General features: G+C 42.5%; 1 long non-coding RNA gene across 2 annotated transcripts in view; it reads left to right on the forward strand.

Annotated features, from left to right (window-relative positions):
- The window catches only part of LOC142486925 (uncharacterized), a 90,048-nt gene extending 71,076 nt beyond the window's left edge, over positions 1-18,972 (forward strand). For both annotated transcript variants that reach the window (XR_012799082.1, XR_012799081.1), the window contains exons 4-6: positions 13,997-14,133; positions 16,927-17,180; positions 18,449-18,972. This is a non-coding gene — a long non-coding RNA (uncharacterized LOC142486925). The remainder of the gene's footprint in view (positions 1-13,996; positions 14,134-16,926; positions 17,181-18,448) is intronic.
- The last annotated feature ends 4,655 nt before the right edge of the window (positions 18,973-23,627 follow it).

A 23,627-nucleotide genomic window follows, 5' to 3' on the forward strand; every position in this document is an offset into this window, starting at 1 on the left:
TGGGATTGGAGCCCTTCCTCCAGTTTAGTAGTGTCTCCTCCAGAAGGTGCTTGAGATCAGCAGTCCTCAGTCACTCAAGGAGAACTTTTCCTAAGTACAGTCTTTCTACTGACCACGTGGTCCTGAGCTTTCCCCTGTGTCGGGCACTCCTCTTTTTGTAGGCAGACTGTATGGCGACAGTCGCAGAGCGCCTATGCAAATCGCTCTCTCTCGCCATCCTTCCCATGTGCTCCACTTTAGCACCAAATGTCAATTTCCTGGTATCACAAGATCGCCCAACACCAGCCACTTGAGCCCTTAGTTCTTGAAGCTGTCTTCCTGCACTTTTCCCATTCAATGTAGTCGCCAGTTCAGCTACTTTGGGAATGAGTTGCGATTCCAGCTCCATTTCCAGAGAATGTCCTATCTTTTCAGCTACCTCAGCTAAGAATTCCTCAGGCTTTGATTCTGCACTCCTACCTCTGTTTGTTGCCTGTTGGGCGGTTGCAGGTTTGGCTAGTGCTTTCTTAGGTGGCTCAAACTTCGTAATCTTGTTTTGAAGGTGAGTGGTGTCCCCTGCTCTCACTGTCCCCTGTCCTCACGGGCCATAGTTACTGTGGGATACCGATGCTTGGACAGAGCCAATACCTTTTCCCGTATTGGAGGCATCTGTAAGTTACTGGGCTGCAGAGTCTCACTCTGTTTCTTGAGTGTTTCCTGACATTCTCCTTTCAGGGTCTTAATTTCTTCCCTGTGTTTTCTCTGAGCTTGCTTCCACCTATCATTCATTATTTTGTGGAGCACTGTGAACTTCTTCGCTTGGGCCGCAGATACTCGTCTCAGTTTCTGGACCTTTTTGCGCTCCCCCTTGTACCGAGTCACCTGGCCTCTAAGCTTAGCCTCTAGCGATGCTTTGGTGATGGTCAGGGTAGCCTTCAGTTTATTCTGCTGCTTTGCGGGGACGCACTGGGTAATCAGACGTTCCTGCAGCACTTGTATTTCCTTAGCAGCCTGCAGATTTTCTTCCTGCAGAGTTTGCTGCTCCTCCTCGACATTCTGGAGGTGTGTACGCAGACCTTGCAGTTGGTTCTGCAGTCGGTGCTCTGCTTCAAATTTTTCATCTTCCAACCGTTTCTTTATTTTTTCAAGCTCGTGCAGCTTTTCATTCTTTCCATTGACATGGTCTGTCAACTCCAAATTTTCTTTTTTTAATCTTAAATTTTCTCCTTTTTCAGTCTCTGTACTATTCAGGGCCTCCTTGCAATCCACCTTCCAATTTTGCACATCTGCTTTGAGGCGGGCTGTCTCCTGGCGTGAGACTTCTATCTCCAGGTTTAGGTTTTGAAGCTCCTTCTGAGAGACTTTGAGATCTAAGTTAAGATTGAGGATAGTTTTCTTTGAAATGTCCATCTCCTCAGTGAGACTGTGAAGTTCCTTTCTGGAGACTTCCAGTTCTGTGTGGCAGCTGTTGATCTCATGATGTGAGGCATCCAGTGCTCTGCGGACTGTATGAATCTCCTTCTGAGATACGTCCACCTCTGTCCGGTCACTGTTGACTTCCTGTTGTGAGGCATTCAGCTCTACATGAAGAGTGTGAACCTCTTGCTGAAAGACTGTAATCTCATGCAGTGCCTCCTCATACTTACGCTTCAGTTTAGCCATCATTTTATCAGATTGGCTCTTCTTTTCATCCATGGCGGTAATAGTAGCGTTTGCAGTATCTAGCTCAGTCTTGAGATCGTCCAATTCTGTCCTGGCCAAAGAGTACATTGTGTGACGATTCAGGGAATTACTTCCCCTTCTTTCTCTCCCTCTGTGCCATCTCCTTCCAATCCCTCTACCCTTTCCCACTCCTGTCCCGTTCCATCTACCTCTCCCTCTACTCCTCTGCCTCAGCGCATGCCCCGCAGGTCTTGCGCTCCCGCGCGGTCCCCGAGCCCCTGCAGTGACGCTCCCCACACCAGACACCCACTATGCCCGCGGCCAGTACCTCACCTTCCTTGGCGGCCCCGTCCGCTCCTTTGCCTCCCTATAGCGGGGTACCCGTGGCGCGGTGCTCTGCACGCCTGGTGACGCGGCCTGTGCATGCGCTCCCTCAGATGGCAGAGGGCATGCGCACACACTCCTCCTCTGGGCTCTGTCGCCCTTCTGGTTCCTCCTCCCAGTCCCTGCGGGCCATCTCCCTGTCACAGCCTGTGAGCGCGCACCCTCAACTTACAGAGGGCGCGCGCACATGCTCCTCTTCTTTGGCCTGCCACGTTCCTGACTCCTCCTCCCAATCCCTACAGGCTATTCCCCTGACTGCCCCTTCTGTCGCCTCCTCTTCTCTCCCTGACCTATCTCTGTTGTCTCCCACTTCTCTCTCTGCTCCTCCCCTCTCTCCTATTGGTGTGTATCCCTTTATAATCCCAGACTGTCCTCTTCTTCCTCGCTCTGCATAGTTCCTGTTTCCCTGTGAGTGCTGACCTATGCTGTGCTCCCTCTGTGTCCCTGCTGTATCCTGCTCCTGTGTTTACTTTGGATTTCCCTGGCTTTGACCCCTGCTTGGTCTGGACTACCCTGCTCTCTGTACCCCTTTGAACCTTGCTTCAAACACTACCTTGCTTACCTCTGGCATCCTTGGACCTGGCTATGTACCCCGACGACTCTACTCTCTGGACTCCTGGACATTGGCACACGGACACGACCATTCTTGCGCTTACACCTACGGACATTGCAAGTATCATTAACCACTCTCTCTATAGGCCCAGCAACACTATACCACACTCCGGGCTTGCTCCCACTGCTGTGGGTGTATGGTGTAATACCGTTCCCACCTCAGTACTGGGGTCTTGCCAGGTCTGCGGGCATACAGGCGTGACATTATGCAGAGCCCAACAAACGCAGACCCCCCTGAGGTGGGTACAAGTATTTCCTTAGAGGCCTTACAATTTGTCAGTAACCAGCTGACTACTGTCTCCCAGCAATTGGCCAAGTTCTCCCCTCAGGAGAGTCCCATGGCTCCCACGCCACCGGTGGCCACAACCTATGCCAACCTTGGGCCCCGGATTCTCTCTCTGAATCGCTACGATGGGGACCCCCTCGCCTGCCGCGGTTTCTTAAACCAATGTGAGGTGCAGATTAAGATGTCCCCCTCCCTGTTTCCCACTGGTTGTGCTAAAGTAGCATTTGTCTACGCCTTGCTCACCGGAGATGCTCTCACCTGGGCCTCCCCCCTATGGGAGCGCAAAAGTGAAGTAACGCAAGATTACTCTCTCTTCAGACGGTAGTTTCAACTTGTATTTGATACCCCTGCACGGGGCGAGACAGCCGCCTTCTCTCTTTTTCACATTTCACAGGCCCGAAAATCAGCTGCCAAATACGCCATCGAGTTCCGCACGCTGGCTGCTGAAGTCCAATGGAATGATGAGGCACTCGCCGCCACGTATTGGCACGGACTCTCAGTTACGTTGAAAGACGACCTAGCGACTCATGCCCGGCCTCCTCCCTGGAGGAGTTGATTACCCTGAGCGTACGCATGGATCAGTGTACTAGCTAATTCACACAAGGCTGTGCAGCGTTTTCTCGGCTTTGCCAACTATTACAGGAAATTCATCAAAAATGTTTCTTCTATTGCTCTTCCCATCACCGCATTGACCAAGAAGGGCACCGATATTTCCTCCTGGTCTCCAGAGGCTATTCTTGCTTTTGCTTTTGAGGTTCTCAAGAAGGCTTTTGTTTCTGCACCCATCCTTCGTCATCCAGATACCTCCCTCCCCTTCACTTTGGAGGTCGACACCTCGGACATAGGAGCCGGCGCAGTCCTTTCCCAGAGGACTTCTCCCCAAGAAAAATTTCACCCCTGTGGTTTTTTTTCACGGAAATTTTCATCTGCCGAAAGGAATTATGATGGTGGTAATCGTGAACTTTTGGCCATAATTCTGGCTCTTCAAGAATGGAGATACCTTTTGGAAGGTTCCAAAGAACCAGTTGCTATTCTCACTGACCAAAAAAATGTGTTATATATTGAGGGGGCTCGTCGTCTGGGATCCCGCCAAGCTTGCTGGTCACTCTTCTTTTCCCGCTTTAACTACACCATCTCGTACATTCCAAAAATGTCAAAGCGGACGCTCTCTCTCGTCAGTTCCCCACCGAAACCGAAGGTAATGAAACCACGGAGCCTATTCTTCCAGGCAAATGTATAATTTCCGGTAACAACTTCGATGTGTTGGACGAAATCAACAAAGCTCAAGCTCACATTCCCAGCAGGTTCAGGGTACCAGAAGGATGCCTAAACGCAGTCCACGCTTTCGCCATAAAGTTTTACTTTGGGGTCATTCTTCTAGAGCAGTTGGTCATCCAGGCTTCAAAAGGACAGCAGATCTCATTAAACTGACTTTTTGGTGGCCAAAGATGAACCAAGACATTCTTGACTTTACCTCCGCCTGTCCTGTATGTGCCCAGAGTAAGACACTCCATCACAAACCTTCTGGACTTCTCTTTCCTCTCCCCATTCCGGAACAACCCATGAAACATATTTCGACGGATTTCATTGTTGAACTGCCCATTTCCAAAGGGATGAACACCATTCTGGTCGTAGTAGACAGGTTCTCTAAACAAGCACACTTTATTCCCCTCAAGGGCCTTCCTAATTCTGCCACATTGGCTGATGTCTTCTCCAAAGAAATTTTTAGGTTACATGGCGTTCCCATTTCTATTGTCTCTGACCGTGGATCACAGTTCATCTCAAAATTCTGGCGGGCATTTTCCCAAAGACTCGGTATCTCTCTCTTGTTTTCCTCAGGATACCTTTGACAAAGGCCCTTGCGGCTGAAACGCGTCAGAGGATCCGCCAGAGCTCCACTTCCATGCCGCAATAAAGTTTTTTTAGTCACATCTCTCAGCCTCTGCACAAGTTCTTTGGCGGTGCATCGATCTTTTCTCCTGTGGGAGGAGCACCATAGCTACGCAAGACGCCATCGTTAGCACGCCGGGTTGCTGGGGCAATAGCCGGATACAGATTACACCTAGTCCCCATTGCGACGGAGGAGTCGCTGTTTGATCGTGGTGAGGAAGACCGGATGAGCTTGCAGACATTGTGGGGATACCGCCGGGCCCTTCGGTTAATCGTGAGTTCATCATCTATTTTACTAGAGCCTGTGACTCGGTCACTCCCTTTTTCATGATATACTATTTGATGCTGTTCAGCTTCCTGATATACCTCTGAGCGTCGGATTTGTGAACATCACGGTTCACTATACAACTTCCTCCTCATCGGACTGGAAGGGCCACTCTTCCGTGGGGTAGGGTTCATTACAGGCTGCGTCTTGTCCTCCATTTTGGGGCTATCAGGTGTATTTTTCTTCCTGACCTCAGGAGGCGCTATTGCAGCTGTTGCCACTGTATTTGCTAGAGCCCCAAATGGTGGTAGTCCTACAGGTGGGCATATTTTGCTTGTAGAGGTCGTAGCTCTCATAGGCCTCTCTGTAGACTTTTTCTTCCCTTGGGTAAGTTTTACAATATTGGCATTACTGTGCATGCATTCACTCTTATCGTCTGAATAAGGCCTGAAGGGACACTGCTCTGTGTGGTGTGGTTCTTTACACCAGGAACACATTTTCTTCCCTATTTTTGCAGAGTCTGTATTTGACTTCAGCTGGGTGGCCATTTTAAATTCCCAGGGTTCTATTTCTTTAAACACAATGCTTGCTAGCTGCTCATTTTCTGGCTTCAGCAAAGGCATTTGGTTTTCTGCTTGAGTTCAGTAATTTTCAATCTCATCTTTGGGTAATATGGCATTCACTCTTCCTACTTTGGGTGCATGTTATACTCCCAAGATACATACAGACTTTACTTGCAGAAAAAATATACTCTTTTTTTTTTTCACTTTCTTTCACTCTGGGCAGGGTGACTTAACACTCAGCAATTGGCTTTGGGTTACCCATTACACAGTTCAGCAATCCCTTTTTACCCGGCGGGGCAATTTTACACACAGCACTTGTTTGCTGAAGATTCCCCTGCTTCAGCACAGTCTTGCATCAATTTTCCCACTTTTCTGCATATACTCCATTCACAGCTGGTTGTCCTATGCGGTGTGGCAGCCTTTACTTGCAGAATCAGTACCGCTCGTGGGTCACCATCTGTATTCACTGCTTCAGCGAAACATTTGAAAACAACAAACGCCTATCCCTTTTAAGGGCTAACTTACTTCTTGAACCCTGACTACGGCTGGAAGGCAAAACCCCTATTTCAACGACCATATTACACTTTATTGTGATAGGCAAGTAAGGTTTACCTGCTTCAGCACAGTCTCTCTCTCTCCTCTTGGAATCGGGGAAAAGAGTCCATCTGTGGTTTTCTTCAGTGCAGTGTAGATTTCCTGCCTGGATGTGTATCCCTTTAATTCTGGTCTCTGTATGGAGGCGTGGGTTCAAATCCCACTTCTGCCACCATATGTAGGAGGACATGTGCAGAGGTATGCAATGGAGACTTTTTTAAGGTGAAATTAAATAAGGCTTTTATTGCGCCTGTTTCTTTAACACAAGAAAATCATCCAGACTTATGCAAATAAGGGGTCAAACAAAGCTTCTGTTCCACTTGGGAGAATTTCTAGGGAAACCTACTGCACCGACACACTTTATTCGAGCAAATACCCAGTATGTACCTGGCAGATACCTGGAATGCGCCGCTCCTCACCTCTGACAAGCCCCGTTGCATTTGCCTTCCCAGCCTGGGTTCATGCCTGGCTGATGGGCGGCTGATCTGTTAAATGATAATGATTAGGATTTAATAGGCTGCAATGCTTCGCGTGTCTACCAGATGGCATAAATTCATGAATTGTAATGCAGTATATATATATAAACTGTGCAGTATTGCAGCCAGCGGGAATAAAATGCTTCAATCCCTGCCTGAAAATACCTCAATGCACTCGGGCAGAAAACAGTCACAAACCTCACTACACCCGGGTATACCCGAATTCGTGGGACTAGCCGAGCTCGAATAAAGTGTGTCGCCAGTGTATGCAGTCCACAACTCCTTTTAGATTAGCATGTCTCCCAGCCCCAAACATATATCTTAATATGTGCAGATATACAAAAAGTCTTAGAAAATAAATTCTTATCTGTCTTTTGTAGGGGAAGGCTTCTTTGTTCTCTAGGTTTAGAAGTACTTTCCCCTGTGTCTTGCTGGCAGCCTCTTCTGGTAGGCTAAAGATGTCTGTCTCCTTGTTCAGCTCACAGGTGGGCTAAGGAGTCTCACTTCCTGTCTCTGAGGCAGGCTTTTTCTAACACCTCTAATCAGCCAGGTGCTGGTCAATTATCCAGCACACTGCTGGATTAGAGGCAAGTTTTCTTAACAGGGTAAGTCCCCTGTTACAGTGTTTCTTTTATTTTTACTGTATAGGATTGATACCAGAGGCCCGCAGGTTCCCCCCGGAGACCGGTGGGAACCCGTGGGGAACACTGAAGATCACTTATGTAATATGTTGCCCCTGTGGGCTACAATATGTAGGTTGTACCATTGACCTATATGCGTCAGAATATTGGAACATATTATGAATATCACATTAGGATTTGAAAGTCATAATGTGTCATTACATTTTAAGAAGTTCCACCAGTCCAATCCGTCAGGTATTTTATACCAAGGCATTGATATAGTTAAATTGCATTGGAGAAGGGGCAACCGTATACAGGATGTTTCACAAAAGGAAAAATTCTGGATAAACCCCTACATCTCAACATTGATATAGACCTACATTCCATTTTTATTTAGCCTATCTGTGCCGTATTTCCCCTACAGTATGTATGAGGTTTTATTCTCATTGAATGTTTTATGTACTCTGAGTTTCTAGTTCTTTAATTGTGTATTAATTTTCTCTTCAGCCTTTTTGCTGAGTATTATATTATATATGTTTTTTATGTTAATACTGTGTGCTAATCCATGTTTGTTTCTCCCCTAGACCATTCATTCACATCCCTAGTTATTGATTACTTATGTTTTTTGATGTGTATATACATTTGTTGCTGTTTGTATCTGTCATGCAGTGATTTGTTAATAGCTTTGCGCTGCCCCTATTTTTACCAAGTTTTCTGCGCTGTGATGTCGCCATTAGGGACAATTTATACAGGACTTGTGCACCTTGATGTATTATTGCACCCCTGAGGAAGTTCGGAGTACCGAATGAAACGCGTAAGGTGGTCCCTTTTTTGTGTAAGAACACTGTGTTACTTTGGTGTCCTGCTGCTGCCGTGAAGACCGGGGAAGCCGAAATCGGAGGCTTCCATTGGCTAAGCTGATCTGTGATGTAATCCGCAGGAGAAACTCACAGGGATACCGCTTCCACTCACCGGCGCTTCATCTGAGCACAATCGGGACATCTACTGGACCCAGAGTGGTCAATCTGCTTATGTTCTTATGGGAACATGTGAGTTTCATGGGCTCACTGCTCATACAGACGAGACCACAACTATTCTAAAGCTTGCCTTAAACTAGCCCGGTTACATTCTGGGTATGTGCTGGTATGTGCTGGGCTAGTTTAAAGCAAGTTATAGGCATTTCTGCATTGACTAATGACCCATAGGATTAACACAGCAGGGGTCCCTGGCATTCCCACTCAGTTTGAATGGGACTGCCAGGGACCCCCGCTGTTAATCTGATGGGCCATTAATCAATGTAGAAATGCTTGGGCTAGTTTAAGGCAAGTTTAAGGCATGTATCCAGCATGTACCTGGGTGTACCTGTGTCTTTTTGGCGATTGCCACTGGTTTGTGTTAGAATAGTCGCAGTCTCTGCTGTATATGTATGTTTAAATTAAATTGTGTTACAATATATTTCCTCTTCTTTTTGTTTATGGTTTGAGAGAGGTCCTGCCAAATATCTACTGCAGATCAGAAATATGGAAGCGCCTGAATTACATTTTTACCACGTGATTGGGCACTCATCCTTTTGTTAATAGTTTTTTTGTGTAATAAATATTTGCACTTTGTTTTCTTTTTTTCCCTTTTTTACATGCCTGAGGGGAGTTTTGCACTTTGGAGTGTTCTTGTTGCATTTTACAATAAAACATTTTTTTGTGACTGTGGTAAACCATGCCCCCAATATGGGCATGGATTGTCACACTGACATTGGATGGGCTTACCTAAAAAAAAAAAAAAGCATCAGCAAAAATACAATATAAGCAATTAAATAAAAAAAGCATTTGAAACAAAACTGTGCTTATTAATACTATAAAAGAGGCATAGATAAGCACATTGGCAGTCAATGTGTAAGCTAAGAAAAAAAAGAACATACCAAAAAATGCAATACCTTACAATGAAATTAAAACAAACATTTGCCTAAAAATGCATTGCTTGTCATTGTGTTAATCTATACCCAGAAAAATACACAATTAAATAACATACAATCAATGTGTTTCTTACCTTTGATGTCTGGACCTCCCGTCCTACTCAAGCACTATCTCTTGACCCTCGATGCTCCTCAAACAACTGATGCAAAGAAGTCCATGATCATATGTTGATTCAAGAAAACGAAGAGATCAGGACTAAGCACTGCAAAAATTCGGGCTGGAGGCAGGTTAAAAAAATGAGCTATTTATTAGGCATGAAGCCTTGATGAAAACAAAAAAAGGATAGTTCCTCTGACGCGTTCCCTGCCGATAGGCACTTTATCAAAGAGTACCCAGTGTCACAAGCGCTTACTATATAGGGCTCCAACTGATTGCTGATAGATATCATCGGCTCACTTCCCCTCCTCCTTCCTCCCCCCCGCCCCTGCGGATGGCACGGGGATGGACCAATCGGAACCGAAATCAGCAGCCAATCTGTGAGCCCACATAGGAGGCGGTCCTACAATACATCTATACATTACAACCAAAACGTAATGTGACACTTTATATAGATGAGTCACTTCTAGTCTTCATACCAATTTGAAATATCAAATGATCAAATGAGATGTGGGTCCTACATCTCCCCACATTATCATGTAATCGCCAATTGCTCAGCATCTGTGACCTAAGTGAAAACATTAAAAATTACTATAATTGAAACACCATTATCTAAACAACACATACATAAACAAACACACAATCATAGAAAATACTTAAAAAGATACAAACGGTATCTACATATACATTATAGGATTCTATTGATGTATCTCATAAGGCATTATGCCCGATACTGTTTATCAAAATAAGGATGATATCGATTGTAACAAAATTGTAAGAGAGGATAATTCCTACATGATCCAATGTATTGTCTAACCACATCATGTTACTTAATCTTAAGCATTTCTATGGTGGTGATCATTTTGAAAATGAAACCAGGGCAAAGGTAGACTGGAGCTTATAGTCAAACCAGAAAATGTGTAAGCTCTCAGTCTATATTAATACCCATATGAGACAAAGTGCCCATACTGTAAATCCATGACATTTCTTGTTTATTACATAGTTACATAGTTACATAGTAGATGAGGTGGAAAAAAGACGTACGTCCATCAAGTTCAACCTATGCTAAATTTAGACAACAGATACTTTATTCTATATCTATACTTACTTATTGATCCAGAGGAAGGCAAACAAAAAACCCCATTAAGGGGAAACATTAATTCCTTCCTGACTCCAAGAATTTGCAGTCGGATTAATCCCTGGATCAACATCCTTCCCATGTATACTTATTTGGTATATCCCTGTATACCTTTCCCATCTAAAAAGATGTCCAACCTTTTTTTGAACAAATCTATTGTATCTGCCATCACAGTCTCCATGGGTAATGAATTCCACATTTTAACTGCCCTTACTGTAAAGAATATGGAAAATAGCTGAAGCGCTCAAATGCAGGTATATCTCAAAATGATAATAAGCCAGACCACTGTACCAGGGTACTAACAATTGATATAGTACCTATTGTGTCATATAATGGGTACTATCCTCCTGAAGACAGGTGGTGTGTGGTGCAACCCACTCACCATCAGTCTCATTGGCAGGTTCCCCTGAAAAATATACAAGTACTCACATCCTGGTAGGGCAGGCAGGCAGGCTGTGCAGCTACTCAATGCAATACAGGGAAAAGGGAGACCAAAAAGCGCACCAGCACAAACGGAGCAGGAAGAACCCAGGACAAAAAATGATTAAAAGGGCACTTTAATGTGACAAAAGACCCATCCAACGCGTTTCGAACGTCACAGCGCTGTGACGTTTGAAACGCGTTGGATGGGTCTTTTGTCACATTAAAGTGCCCTTTTAATCATTTTTTGTCCTGGGTTCTTCCTCCTCCGTTTGTGCTGGTGCGCTTTTTGGTCTTACTGTAAAGAACCCTTTCCTTTGTTGCTGGTGAAATTTCCTTTCCTCCAACCTTAAGGGATGGCCCGAGTCCTTTGTACTGCCCGTGGGATGAATAGTTCTTTTGAAAGCTCCTTGTATTGTCCCTGAATATATTTGTATATAGTTATCATATCCCCTCTTAGATGCCTCTTTTCTAATGTAAATAAATTTAATTTAGCTAGCCTCTCCTCATAAGTTAGAATGTCTATTCCCTTTATTAATTTGGTGGCTCTTCTCTACACTCTCTCTAGTTCCATAATGTCTTTTCTTAGGATTGGTGCCCAAAATTGTACTCCATATTCAAGGTGTGGTCTTACTAATGCTTTGTAAAGGGGCATAATTATGTTTACTTCCCTTCCATCCATTGCCCGTTTGATGCAAGATAAGATCTTGTTTGCCTTTGCAGCTACTGCATGACATTGGGCACTATTGCTAAGCCTGCTGTCTACAAGCACTCCTAAATCCTTCTCCATCAAGGATTCCCCCAATATATCTCCATTTAATTTGTAAGTCGCCTTTTTATTCTTGCATCCCAAATGCATAACCTTACATTTATCTGTATTAAACCTCATTTGCCATTTACCTGCCCACGTTTCCAGTCTCTCCAAGTCCTTCTGAAGAGAAATTACATCCTGCTCTGATTCTATTACCTTACACAATTTAGTATCATCAGCAAAGATGGAGACTTTGCTCTCGATCCCAACCTCAAGGTCATTAATAAACAAATTAAAAAGCAGGGGTCCCAGTACCGATCCTTGAGGTACTCCACCCACGACTTTAGCCCAACCTGAAAAAGTTCCATTTATGACAACCCTCTGTTGTCTGTCCTTTAACCAGTTTTCAATCCAGGTGCATATATTATTACTGAGTCCAATTTTCTTTATTTTGTACACCAACCTCTTGTGTGAAACCGTATCAAAAGCCTTTGCAAAATCTAAGTAGACCACATCAACTGCATTACCCTGGTCTAAATTCCTACTTACCTCCTCAAAGAAACAAATAAGGTTAGTTTGGCAAGATTTATCCTTCATAAATCCATGCTGACTATTACTAATAATTTTGTTTTCCATTAGGTATTCCTGAATATTATCCCATATTAAACCTTCAAGTAGTTTCCCTACTATTGAAGTCAGGCTTACAGGTCTGTAATTCCCCGGGTGTGATCTAGCTCCCTTTTTAAATATAGGCACCACATCTGCTTTACGCCAATCTTGTGGTACTGAGCCTGTGGAAATGGAGTCCTTGAATATTAAATATAATGGTTTTGCTATTACTGAGCTTAAATCCTTTAGAACTCTTGGATGTATGCCATCGGGGCAAAGTGCCTTATTTACTTTAATTTTTTCAAGTCGCTTATGAACTTCTTCCTCAGTTAACCAATTGGTCATTAATATGGAGGTTGTGGCTTCCTCCTGTGGCGCTACTATTGAACTTGATTCTTCCCTGGTAAACACAGAGGCAAAGAATTTGTTTAATACCTCTGCTTTTTCCATATCTCCAATAATCTTCCTACCCATCTCACACTGAAAGGGTCCTATATTTTCTTTTCTCGTTTTTTTGTTATTAAGGTACTTAAAGAACTTTTTAGGGTTGACCTTACTTTCTATTGCAATCCTTTTTTCATTATCCATTTTTGCTAATTTAATTGCCCTTTTGCAATTTTTGTTACATTCCTTATAATTCTGATACGATGTCTCTGTCCCTTCTGACTTAAAGAATCTAAACGCCTTCCTCTTCTTGTCCATTTCCTCCCCTACCTGTTTATTTAGCCACATTGGTTTTGACTTATTTCTTTTATACTTATTACCCAAGGGTATACACTGATAAGTGTGCTTTTCTAACAATGTTTTAAAGACTGCCCATTTATCTTCTACATTTTTCCCTGCAAAAACATCATCCCATTGTATTACTACTAGATTAGACCTCATTTTATTAAAATCTGCCTTTCTAAAGTTTAAAGTCTTTGTTGAACCCACGTAATCTGTTTTTTGATAATTTATTTCAAATGAGACCATGTTATGATCACTGTTACCCAAATGTTCCAGGGCTTGAATATTTGTTATTACTTCTACATTGTTTGATATGACCAAATCCAGAACTGCCCCTCTCCTGATTGGTTCCTCAATAATTTGGGTCATATAATTATCTTTAAGCACCCCCAAAAACCTGTTTCCTTTTGTTGTAATGCTAATCGCATTGCCCCAGTCTATGTCTGGATAATTAAAATCCCCCATTATGCAAACATGACCCAATTTTGATGCCTTCTCCATTTGCAAATGTATTTTAGCTTCCTCAATCTCACAGATATTTGGTGGTTTATAGCATATTCCCACAAACATTTTCTTTATACTTTTACCTCCACTGCTAATTTCTATCCTCAAGGTCTCTACATTTTCATCATTCCCTTCATAGACATCATCCCTTATAATAGGTTTTAGATCTATTGAGCATGTTCAATCTACCACCCCCATGTGTTGGTGCGGGAAGATGCTCAGTACCCGAGAATGTGAAGTTATTAATGCCCCCCATCCAACAATTTGAAAAAAGCTTTGAGACAGGATGTAGTATGTTTCCTTGTTTGATCAAGCGGACATGTTCGCTGATCCTTTTCTTAAGTGGCCTGATAGTACGGCCAATATAATATTTCCCACATCCACATATCAAAGCATATACAACATAACGTGTTACAATTAATAAATGTTAGTATTCTCCTTTGTTTTTTAGATTGAACACATTCCATTGTTTTAGTTGAGTGGGCATAACAACACATGGTGCAGCATCCACACTTATGAAACACCTTTCGGATACCTCTCACACCACTGGAACGTGATCTAGAGCTCAAGAGACTTGGGGACAAGAAGGTAGCAAGTGACCTGGCTTTTTTGAAAACAAACTTTGTCCCTTTCTGTATCAAGGGCACCAGTCCCTTATCTAATTTCAAAATGTCCCAGTGCTTGGAAATGATGGAATTTATTACCCCTGCTTGCCTGCTCTGGGTTGTAATAAACAAGGGTACCTCCCGTGTTTTATTTGTATTATTGTCGTCCCACTGTCTTTTTTTACTTGTATTTTTAGACAATACATTTATTCTACTGTATCTTGTTGTTTTACTTCTAACAGAGCTTCTTCAAGCTGGGGTGCACTATATCCCCTTGTACAAAATCTGTTGATAAGTTCCCTTGACTGTTTATCAAAATTCTCCTCTGTGGAGCAAATTCTCCTTAATCTTAATAGTTGAGCTTTGGGAATTCCTTGTTTAAGGGATCTTGCATGATTGCTTTTAGCCATCATTAGAGAGTTCATTGAGTTGGCCTTCCTGTACAGGTCCATTTGGACATTACCCTTCATATCCACATAAAGCATGACATCTAAATAATATATATGGTGAGGATCGTGCTCATAAGTAAAGTGAAAATTGTAATCCTTAACATTAAGAGACATAATAAATTCTTGTAAAGTGCATATATCAACCTCCCAAATGAAAAGCAAATAATCTATGTGTAATATTTATAATATTTAATGTGTTTTCTAAAGGGATTGCAGTCACCAAAAATAAAAATAGATTCCCACAACCCCATAAATAAATTAGCATAAAATGGTGCAAAAGAAGTGCCCATCGCTGTGCCCATAATTTGTAAATAAAATTGTGAATCAATATTAAAATAATTGTGTGTCAAAAGAAATGTGATAGACTCCAACAAAAAAGTGCAGTGCTGGTGTCAAATGTGAACGATCCAAAAAAAATGTTTCATGCTTTATAATGGAGTACAGTGATGCCACATCCATTGTTACCCACCGAAAATCACTTTCCCAATGAAAAGTTTGAATATCTGTAAGCAACACATTTGTGTCTTTCAAAAAAGACGATAGTGTTCCCACTATGGGCTTCAAACATTTGTCAATATAACGTGAAAGACCATCTCCCAAAGATCCAATGCTGGACACCATAGGACTACCTGGCGGATGTGTCAGCGATTTAGGGATCTTTGGGAGATGGTAAAAGATGGGTATGATTGGATGCAGAGGGTACAGGAAATCCAACTCTTTTTTGTTCAGAACATACAGTACCTCCCCCATTTCCAAAAGAGGTCTCAGCTCTTGCTTGAATATTCCCGTGGGATATTTTGTCATTTTTTTATAGAAGTTGGTATTACTTAATTGTCTCAGAGCCTCTAATTAGTAATCAGCGGAGGATTGCACTATGATTACCCCACCTTATCCGCATTTTTAATTCCTATGGATTTGTTGTTTTTCAGGTTTAGAAAATGCTGTTTCTCCTCTGATGTTATATTTTCTCCCAGGGATGGCAAAAGGTTTAACCCTCAGCTAGTATTTTTAAGTCCCTCTCTACTAACTGTTCAAATGTTGAGATAAAATGGCCTTTGGAGGCTTTGGCACAAAATGTAGACTCTCTCCTAAAATTGGTGTGTGTATGACTAAAAAAGTCCAGTGTAAGAGACATCCCAGAAGGCTCCAAACTGTCACATTTCCTCCCCAATTCTCACATGTCTGCAAGAGCGCAATACTGCCTAAATGTCCATTGGGGATCGCTAGAACCATCATCCTCTGTTGGTACTGTATCTGTGATGTCTGTGTTTGAGCATCCAGATCAACCTCTCCTCCCTTTACATTATGTGCAACAAAGAATTTATGAAGACACAATTTTTGTGTAAAGCGTTGTAAATCTATGATTGGACCAAATAATGAAAAATCATTAAATGGGGCAACATTTAACCCCTTATTAAGCAGGGATAGCTGGCTAGTAGTAAGGATCATATCAGAAATGTTAATCACATTGATCTCCATATTATTGAGGCATACTGTATTTCTTCCATTTCTTTTCCCCTCCTAGGCCTCTTTTTTCTTTTGGACCTCCTTGTCCTAAAAAGGTTTCCCCTCCCAGTCTCTCTGGAATTGGGATGAGGGTCCTGCTCTTACTGGAGTGGATGCATCTCTCTGTACGCCGCTTGCCTCACTGCTTTTCCTCCATATGTCATCTGTGCGGTCAAATGAATCTGAGGGGCCATGACTCTCTTCCACCGATGAGAATAAAGCCATTGATTGTGACTGTGGTAAGCCATGCCCCCAATATGGGCATGGATTACCACACTGACAATGGATGGGCTTACCTAAAAAAAAAAGCATCAGCAAAAATACAATACAAGCAATTTAAAAAAAAAGCATTTGAAACAGAAATTCATTGCTTGTAACTGTGCTTATTTATACTATAAAAGGGGCATAGATAAGCACATAAGCACATTGGCAGTCAATGGTCAAGCTAAGAAAAAAAAGAACATACCAAAAAATGCAATACCTTACAATGAAATAAAAACAACCATTTGCCTAAAAATGCATTGCTTGTCACTGTGTTTATCTATACCCAGAAAAATATACAATTAAAAAACATACAATCAATGTGTTTATTACCTTTAATGTCTTCAGGATTTGATGTCATCTTAAAGGGAGGGAAGCCATCCAATCAGGAAGGATATGCTTCTCTACCTTTAAAATGATGTCACCAGAAAAAGGGATGCAATCACATGGTACAACCCCAATCCGATTGGTTGAAGTCCCACGTTACTGCTTCCATTTTTTTTAAGGATGTGGCGTCATCTTAAAGAAAGGGATTTCTTCCTTTTGCTCTCATTGTGCAGGTCATCCAGACTGGTGGCGGTCCGGTAGGATTAACACAGCGGGACTCCAATATAGAAGCAAGGACCCAGATCAAGGATGTCTTGTAGACTTCTGTTGAATAAGCAATAATTCTGTAATCATCAGAAAACAGGAGCATTTGGAGGACGAATTCAGAGACAAAAATCTGTTTTGTAGTTGATGTGCCTTCCTTTTATCAAAGTCGAAAGCAGGGATCCCCACCGGTTAGAAAAAAAATCTGATGAGGATCAGTGAGGTACTGTACTGTAGATTCATTTTCTATTGCATAGCATTTCAGGAAGAATATCGGTAAAATTGTAGCATTTTACTGAACAGGGCAGTTCAGAAAGCATCTTCCAGTGACCTGCTCCACTGATGTTGAAAATCTTTGTTCAATGAGCACACAGTAGCAATTTTGATTTTGTTCCCTGTAGTTTCCTCAATTTGTCTCTCTGTGAATATTATATCACAAAAGTCACCAAGAACACCTTACTGGGTTTAAGTTTAAAGTTCAGTTGAAGTAAAGAATACCTAGAAGAAAGTACAAAGAAATTCCTCCATGGTGAAAAAAGTATGGGATTTAAATGGATAAAATAATTATTCAAATATACTCACACAGTGCATACGAGCAAATAATGACTTTCCTCCTCTTTTCCTCCTACACATTTCGCTATAACACAGCTAGCTTCTTCAAGGAATGTAAAGTAAATCTTTGTTTAATGAGCACACAGTAGCAATTTTGATTTTGCTCCCTGTTGTTTCCTGAATCTTTCTCTCTGTGAATATCATATCACAAAAGTCACCAATAACGCCTCACTGGCTTTCAGTTTAAAGTTCAGATGAGAATTATCTGAGCCAACAATCTTCTAGTTATTTAGATGTCTGAGATGATGCGATGGCTGTTACATACTCTATAGAACAATCACCTTTCCTCTGGGACAGGTGTTCAATAGAAGTTTATTTAAATTATTTATACTATGCATGTCCCGTAAGGATTGCAATGCACCAACATGAGTAATAAAGTTTGCTTAATTACAATAATTACATGTCAGAGATTTCTTTAATTGCCATACTAAGGGGATCATCTATGTGCTAACCTGCTCTTGTCACCTTTTAGTATTTAGGAATGACTTCCAGAAAGTTAAGAAAGAGCACACTGAAACATGCATGTAACATCAGGAATGCAGACAAAGGTCTGACCAAAGGCAAACAATTAACTAGTGGTGCTAAACACTTCCATGGAGCACATGTAGGGACTATGGGGGGTCTGAAAATCTGGGGTGTCAAAACTGTGTCCCTAGGCAGTAGGGGAGACAATTTAGAAGTGGGGTTACTTAGACACGAATCCAGGTGGATATTTAATCTAACTTGTGTCACTCCCAAAGGGCTCAACGAAGATTTGAGTTTTTCTTCCTTCATGGCCACTATCTATCCAGGGTTTTCATATAGAGTTTAGTGACTATTAAGGGTCTACAAGTATATGTGTGGTACTGTATGTATTGGTCTATTTTTTCTCATTTACAGAGTGATATCACAAGGCTGGTCTACTTAAGACAATGATGGGGCATGGTTGGTTATGCCCCAGGCAAAGCTGGAACAGCAAAATGCTGCGTTGGGCTCATCGTCACTTCCAAACCGCTGAGAAGCTTTCCGCTGTGTATACCTGCCTGTCTGTTTGTCTGCCTGCCTCTCAAAAGTGCCTCCGTGAATCGACAATGGGACTCCAAGTTATCAACATTATCATCGAAGCCACTATCTCCTAATGCTGTGCTGGTTATTTTATCATCATACCTCTGATTGCTTACTTCTGCAATCAACACACGCTGCTAGAATCTCATGGAGGTGGTTCGTACTGTATACAGCCAATGCTGTGCTGTGTCTAATGCTTGACTGTTTTTTCCTATAATATACACTGGCGACACACTTTATTCGAGCTCGGCTAGTCCCACGAATTCGGGTATACCCGGGTCTATTGAGGTTTGTGACTGTTTTCTGCCCGAGTGCATTGAGTTATTTTCCAGGCAGGGATTGAAGCATTTTATTCCCGCTGGCTGCAATACTGCACAGTATATATATATATACTGCATTACAATTCATGAATTTATGCCATCTGGTAGACACGCGAAGCATTGCAGCCTATTAAATCCTAATCATTATCATTTAACAGATCAGCCGCCCATCAGCCAGGCATGAACCCAGGCTGGGAAGGCAAATGCAACGGGGCTTGTCAGAGGTGAGGAGCGGCGCATTCCAGGTATCTGCCAGGTACATACTGGGTATTTGCTCGAATAAAGTGTGTCGCAGCAGTATCGGGAATATCCCCTTCTTGTCTCTTTTTTAAATTGAGATTCAAGGCTGTTATATACTGACAGACCTATGTTACCAGTTGGGTAGTTTTTCCATATGTATTCTGATCTTTGCATATATTTTTCTAGTTAGCATGCCTGCATCTGGAACTGCCACATTGTATATATATTAATTTACTATGTTACACTGTTCAAAGTTCCATATGCTATGAGACATTGTATCTGTGCAGCCTGGTGGAAATACAATCATTCCTTATTTAATGGTTAAAAAAAAAAAAGGTGATGTAGAATAGCGCTAATGAAAATAGATGACAATCAATAGACCCTATAGGGTCCTGTGTAGGTCCTGTGAGTTCATGTCTGTATGAATTATCATAGCTGTGTTGCAATAAATTCTGTTTTTTCGTTTCATGTTCCACTCCCCATGAATGAAGTTCCATTTGGTCACTTCAAGACTGAGAGATTGCTGATTATCATTCTGGAACTTGAATTATTTCTACTGGAATTCCAGGACTCCACCTAATTGGACGTATTAGGCGCCGGAATCTTTATTTAATGGTTAGTTACATTTGGTTTGTTCAACTTGTGTTTACTCTGCTTTAAACAGGTTTATAAGTACTCAGGGTTTAATTACCATCTCTTTCACCATTCTACTTCATTGTAAGAAGTGCACTGTTGGCAGACAGGCATCCATTCTTCAGGAGGGGACATTGAGTCCATAAATCCTCCATGATTTATGGGTCCTTGTGGATATTATTTCTATATCGGTGTTTGATAGAGTTCTGGGTTGCGGTCCATACACATGTACATGTACATTTTTTCAAGCAGCTAATATACTCTAGCAGGACTTATTTTGATTTATGCAGCATTTATCTGCATCATTTATTCACCTGGAGGTTGCTCAGTGATTGGATACATGTTTTTTTTTAGAATTGTATTATTTGTCCCAATCATTGTCTATTTTCATTACATTTGGCATTGTTATACTTTTTTGCATACAACTGTGAGTCTCCCCATTTTGTGGAGTCACAATTCTTGTCTTTCAGGAGTTGCGCCCTTTGTATTTGCAATAGTTAATTTTATACTCCTTGGGAGTTGTTAGCATTCATTTTGGTAGTAGTGCTTTTCCCTAACCCCCCTTTTTCCATTTAAAATATAACAGCTCTTTAATTATGTCCTGCTGGCAGAGACCTGAATCTCAACTCTTAAGGTCCACATGTAGAACTGGTAACATACCCCCACCCCCTAATTTCTTTACCAAATTCTGTCACTCCTTTATTTACTTTTCTCTGACAGCACTTCACAGCTGTCCAGCTGTCTCTTGTACAGGTTAACTCTGTACAATAATTGTAAGATTGTTACTTAATAATAAAGAAGAAATAAATGCTTAAAGTACACTGTGCTCGCTCCTGTCTATGGACATGCGTGTCATTGACTTTAAGAGAGAAATAAAATACAGGTGGAGCAAGGCACTACCAACCGGATAAGTCCCTATTGCGTGCACTCAATATCTGTATAAGGGAAAGTACCTAAACAAAAGTAGGGGAAGCCAAAGAAATCTGTGGTGCTGGTCCAGGATGTATTGCATAATTAAAGAGTTAAAAACACTATTTATTGGTATGCATTAAAATAATTGGACCAGACTGGATAAATGAGTACAATAAAAATGTATTAAATAATAGCACAGTGTACTAATTTCTCATAGAGGCAATGGGTACCCAATGCAAATTAGCTAGGTCAATGAATACCACTAGATGCCTCTAAAGAGGTCACGTGAGCCAAAATAGGCTAAGGGTGTAGTGACCCAGCATGCCAAAAATTGGCTGAAGGCATAGTAGCCCAAAGTGTTATAACAGCAACCATACGCAAGCAGACAGTGACAATGTTGTGCCAGCTGAGAACGCAATTTCTTCACTAAATAACAACAAGCCCTGTAATTGTGAGATCACATAAGCACATAGTGTAATGTTAAAACAAAAGTGACAAGTGGGTGTCTGTGTAGAGACCCCACTTGGAGCTGACCCTCAAACCAGTAATTAGCTACACACAGGGACACACATGCTCTGTCAGGCTTGCATTCTGTCTTATTGTGCTTCCCTCTGATGCACGTTTCGCTTAGGCTTCTTCCTGAGAGGGATAGGTCCTCCAACCCATCAGTGCATACAAATAGTGGTCTCTGCATGGTGGGAAGACCTATCCTTCTCAGGAAGAAGCATAAGCGAAGCGTGCATTAGAGGGAAGCTCCATGACGTCACACATCACGCGAATGAGTGTTGAATGAGACTGCATGCACAGCAGCCACGCAGCTTCACCTGCAGCAAATAACACAGCTTTTTCGGAATTAATCCCCACAGCTAAGTGACTAGGGTCTTCTCTCCCTCTTTCTGTCCTCTCCCCATCCCTTTCCCCTCCAGTGATGCAGGAGTATGTTATTGATGGATAGGCAAGCGGGTTTATGTAATTCCCTCAGTAGGTAGCCATATATATAGGCTATATCCCCGCAGGGTCAGTTTAGATTGGTGTATAGGGATGTGTATTTTTCTCTCCCTTCTCAGTGTGTAGCTAATTACTGCTTTGAGGGTCAGCTCCAAGCGGGGTCTCTACAAAGACACCCATTTGTCACATTTTGTTTTAACATTACACCATGTTAAAAATGGTTTTGAAGCAAAAGGTGACACTGGGTTCCCATTTGCATGTCATTTCTCAGAATCCCTTGCTGCAGTGGAAGTGCTGTGTGCTGGGTGATAATGGTGAAAGGCGGGGTTGCAGACCTGTCTAAGACATGCAAATAAGCATACAGGAATATTTCCATTTGCTATATGCTTTGCTGTGGAGGGTTTTTGTCACTTTTTTTTACCCACCATAACTTAACCAAGTATATATATGCTAAATATGTTTTAGAAAAGAGAAATCTGAATGTTCAGTATATATATATATATATATATATATATATATATATATATATATATAATTGTATATATATATATATATATATATACAGAAAAAAACAAACAAAAAACAGGCGCACTCATAGCGTATTAAAGTTTACAATTTATAAGGGGTAGGATGTGTAAAAATGCACACTCACAAACGTAAGGGAATAAAAAGCATCCATGAGTTATGCTCAATCGCCAGCCCAAGTGCAGGATACAGCTGCTCCAGAAACACCGTCTGATGTGAAGGAATACAGAAACACTGCAGTTCTACTCCATGTACCGGAGCAAGTGAGGGATGTCTCTCTCCTTCCAGCCCTTCATCACCGCACTGGGCTCCTAGTAGCAGTCTCGTGAGAGCTCGTGACATCACTGGGCTTTCCAGGTAGGCTACGTCGATCCCCGCAAGGATATCAGGGGTTTTGAATGCCAGACAAAGTAAAGTCCCATATGTCAGAGTGGCATAAGAGTAATAAAAGCAGGACAATATCATAAATCAGTTGTTACGTATCTCTCTGTTTTTGTTCCAGTTCGTTGTACTCGTCCAGTTTCCTCCAGGCCTGCTGCTGCTACGCTGAGTTCCTGAGTTCCTGGTTCTTAGAGACCTGTTTACTTTTGCGCTGTAACACAGGGTTACTAGTGCTGCCTGGCGGTGTGCCCATTGCGGTCAGTCATCTCTCTCCTAGACCGGCGCCATGGGTCGTGGACGCCAGCCGCGCAAACCTCGTTCCCGACCTGCAGCGATTGCGCTGAAACAAAAGGTTCAGCTTGATTTCCTGTTGCCGACTCCCTGCATGGACTACGACTACCCGGATATCTCCTACCCCAACTTTGGCTCGTCCAACGATATGCTGTTATCTCCAGTCCTGAACCCGGCCTGTTTGACTATGAACTGCGACTCTCCGGACCAGTCTGCGCGTTCTAAGGTCGGTGATTTCATAACCTAGCCTCAGCCCCGCGGTCCGGTCCCGGTTTGTGGTGAGCACAATCATGACACAGTTATAGTGTACTATTTGAAATGATCACCCACAGAAGAAGTGCCCCTGAGGTCCATCCTGGCCACACCCAGATCCTTTGGGACTTGAGGATCCTCTGGGACTTGAGGCGCTGCCACTTACGAGGAACTATCCGTTTAGCCTGTCCTGATGCACTCCCTATACCACCGCTGAGATCTTCGGACTCCTGCTATACCTCACAGGTGCGCACCAGCACCAGAACACACAGGTAGCGACACATAGGATGGGGGAAAAGGTGCTACAGATGGAGGCGCTGATGAGATATCATCAGGACATGTTTTTGCAGCAAGATACAGACATTTGTGCATATACCATGCATACACATGCTTGAGAATTGTGTGTGTGTGTGTAAAGCCTGTGCTTTAGGACGCTAGGAAGTGCAGGGGACTGTGGCCTGCGCCATGCAGCCCTGCACTACCCTAAGCTAAGCATATGCTGGCAGGCATCT

This window comes from Ascaphus truei, chromosome 2, assembly GCF_040206685.1.
Source record: "Ascaphus truei isolate aAscTru1 chromosome 2, aAscTru1.hap1, whole genome shotgun sequence".
In the NCBI taxonomy this organism is placed as follows: Eukaryota; Metazoa; Chordata; class Amphibia; order Anura; family Ascaphidae; genus Ascaphus; species Ascaphus truei.